Source organism: Myotis davidii, unplaced genomic scaffold (assembly GCF_000327345.1).
Source record: "Myotis davidii unplaced genomic scaffold, ASM32734v1 scaffold698, whole genome shotgun sequence".
NCBI classification, from domain to species: domain Eukaryota; kingdom Metazoa; phylum Chordata; class Mammalia; order Chiroptera; family Vespertilionidae; genus Myotis; species Myotis davidii.
The window spans coordinates 240,557-244,055 of NW_006290032.1; the positions used below are offsets into that span (position 1 = coordinate 240,557).

At 64.9% G+C, this 3,499-nt stretch overlaps 1 protein-coding gene across 1 annotated transcript in view; it reads left to right on the forward strand.

The window, feature by feature from the left end:
* Positions 1 to 3,499, forward strand: part of ANK2 (ankyrin 2, neuronal) — a 154,136-nt gene that overhangs the window by 74,652 nt on the left and 75,985 nt on the right. The gene's annotated exons all lie outside the window — the stretch shown is intronic.

Consider the following 3,499-nt stretch of genomic DNA (forward strand, 5'->3'; position numbering starts at 1 on the left):
CCCCGGGCGCCCGGCCCTGAGGGTGCCGGGCGATGGCGCTCCGTGGACCATGTGCTCCGGCAGGAACGAGGACGCCTCCCATGTGGGTCCGCGGAAAGGCGGGGTTCACGCTCCTCCAAGGCCCTGCCAGCGCCCCCGGTTCACCAAGAAGCGAAAGGAGGACGGCCTCCTCCTTGGAAACAGCGCGTGTGGTGACCTGTGAAGGGGACGTGCTGCGTGGGGGGACGTGCTACGTGGGGGACGTGCTGTGTGAGGGGGAACATGCTACGTAAGGGGACGGGCTGCGTGGGGGACGTGCTACGTGGGGGATGTGCATCGTGCGGGGGAACGTGCTACGTGAGGGACGTGCTATGTGGGGACGCGCTCTGTGAGGGGACGTCCTGCAAGGGGACGTGCTCTGTGGGGACGTGCTCTGAGGGACGTGCTCTGTGGGGACGTGCTCTGAGGGACGTGCTCTGTGGGGACGTGCTCTGAGGGACGTGCTCTGTGGGGACGTGCTCTGAGGGACGTGCTCTGTGGGGACGTGCTCTGAGGGACGTGCTCTGTGGGGACGTGCTCTGAGGGACGTGCTCTGTGGGGACGTGCTCTGAGGGACGTGCTCTGTGGGGACGTGCTCTGAGGGACGTGCTCTGTGGGGACGTGCTCTGAGGGACGTGCTCTGTGGGGACGTGCTCTGAGGGACGTGCTCTGTGGGGACGTGCTCTGAGGGACGTGCTCTGTGGGGACGTGCTCTGAGGGACGTGCTCTGTGGGGACGTGCTCTGAGGGACGTGCTCTGTGGGGACGTGCTCTGAGGGACGTGCTCTGTGGGGACGTGCTCTGAGGGACGTGCTCTGTGGGGACGTGCTCTGAGGGACGTGCTCTGTGGGGACGTGCTCTGAGGGACGTGCTCTGTGGGGACGTGCTCTGAGGGACGTGCTCTGTGGGGACGTGCTCTGAGGGACGTGCTCTGTGGGGACGTGCTCTGAGGGACGTGCTCTGTGGGGACGTGCTCTGAGGGACGTGCTCTGTGGGGACGTGCTCTGAGGGACGTGCTCTGTGGGGACGTGCTCTGAGGGACGTGCTCTGTGGGGACGTGCTCTGAGGGACGTGCTCTGTGGGGACGTGCTCTGAGGGACGTGCTCTGTGGGGACGTGCTCTGAGGGACGTGCTCTGTGGGGACGTGCTCTGAGGGACGTGCTCTGTGGGGACGTGCTCTGAGGGACGTGCTCTGTGGGGACGTGCTCTGAGGGACGTGCTCTGTGGGGACGTGCTCTGAGGGACGTGCTCTGTGGGGACGTGCTCTGAGGGACGTGCTCTGTGGGGACGTGCTCTGAGGGACGTGCTCTGTGGGGACGTGCTCTGAGGGACGTGCTCTGTGGGGACGTGCTCTGAGGGACGTGCTCTGTGGGGACGTGCTCTGAGGGACGTGCTCTGTGGGGACGTGCTCTGAGGGACGTGCTCTGTGGGGACGTGCTCTGAGGGACGTGCTCTGTGGGGACGTGCTCTGAGGGACGTGCTCTGTGGGGACGTGCTCTGAGGGACGTGCTCTGTGGGGACGTGCTCTGAGGGACGTGCTCTGTGGGGACGTGCTCTGAGGGACGTGCTCTGTGGGGACGTGCTCTGAGGGACGTGCTCTGTGGGGACGTGCTCTGAGGGACGTGCTCTGTGGGGACGTGCTCTGAGGGACGTGCTCTGTGGGGACGTGCTCTGAGGGACGTGCTCTGTGGGGACGTGCTCTGAGGGACGTGCTCTGTGGGGACGTGCTCTGAGGGACGTGCTCTGTGGGGACGTGCTCTGAGGGACGTGCTCTGTGGGGACGTGCTCTGAGGGACGTGCTCTGTGGGGACGTGCTCTGAGGGACGTGCTCTGTGGGGACGTGCTCTGAGGGACGTGCTCTGTGGGGACGTGCTCTGAGGGACGTGCTCTGTGGGGACGTGCTCTGAGGGACGTGCTCTGTGGGGACGTGCTCTGAGGGACGTGCTCTGTGGGGACGTGCTCTGAGGGACGTGCTCTGTGGGGACGTGCTCTGAGGGACGTGCTCTGTGGGGACGTGCTCTGAGGGACGTGCTCTGTGGGGACGTGCTCTGAGGGACGTGCTCTGTGGGGACGTGCTCTGAGGGACGTGCTCTGTGGGGACGTGCTCTGAGGGACGTGCTCTGTGGGGACGTGCTCTGAGGGACGTGCTCTGTGGGGACGTGCTCTGAGGGACGTGCTCTGTGGGGACGTGCTCTGAGGGACGTGCTCTGTGGGGACGTGCTCTGAGGGACGTGCTCTGTGGGGACGTGCTCTGAGGGACGTGCTCTGTGGGGACGTGCTCTGAGGGACGTGCTCTGTGGGGACGTGCTCTGAGGGACGTGCTCTGTGGGGACGTGCTCTGAGGGACGTGCTCTGTGGGGACGTGCTCTGAGGGACGTGCTCTGTGGGGACGTGCTCTGAGGGACGTGCTCTGTGGGGACGTGCTCTGAGGGACGTGCTCTGTGGGGACGTGCTCTGAGGGACGTGCTCTGTGGGGACGTGCTCTGAGGGACGTGCTCTGTGGGGACGTGCTCTGAGGGACGTGCTCTGTGGGGACGTGCTCTGAGGGACGTGCTCTGTGGGGACGTGCTCTGAGGGACGTGCTCTGTGGGGACGTGCTCTGAGGGACGTGCTCTGTGGGGACGTGCTCTGAGGGACGTGCTCTGTGGGGACGTGCTCTGAGGGACGTGCTCTGTGGGGACGTGCTCTGAGGGACGTGCTCTGTGGGGACGTGCTCTGAGGGACGTGCTCTGTGGGGACGTGCTCTGAGGGACGTGCTCTGTGGGGACGTGCTCTGAGGGACGTGCTCTGTGGGGACGTGCTCTGAGGGACGTGCTCTGTGGGGACGTGCTCTGAGGGACGTGCTCTGTGGGGACGTGCTCTGAGGGACGTGCTGCGTGGGGGGACGTGCTATGTGAGGGATGTGCTGCGTGGGGGACGTGCTGCTGGGGGACGTGCTACATGGGGGGAACCTGCTGTGCGGGGGGGTTGGGGAGGACGTGCTGCGTGGAGACGTGCTACGTGGGTGAGGAGCACAGGCCGCCCCCTCGCTGCCCGGGCCGCCCTCACCACCCGGTGCCGGGACAGCGTGGGCCATCCTTTATGGCCGAGACAATGGAGTGGGGCGGCAGTGTGCTGGGGTCCAACCCCAGCAGGTCCAGGGGTCCCCAAAGGTGAGGACAGAGTGGGCGAAGAAGGAATGACAGGGAGGCAGCCTTCAGGTGATCAGCAGCCCAGCCAGGATCTCCAGCCAAGTTCTGGTCAGGATCTCCAACGAAGTTCTGGTTAGGATCTCCAGCCAGGTTCTGTGCCCATGTTCTCTCGCTAGGTTCTACAGCCAGGTTCGGTTTAGGTTCTCCAGCCAGGTTCGGTCACCAGGTTCTGTCTAGGTTCTCCAACCAAGTTCTGTAGCCAGGTTCTGTCCAGGATCTTTTGCCATGTTCTCTCCAGCGAAGTTCTTCTGTCTCTAGGTTCTGTGTAGGTTCTGTCTTCTAAGTTCTGTG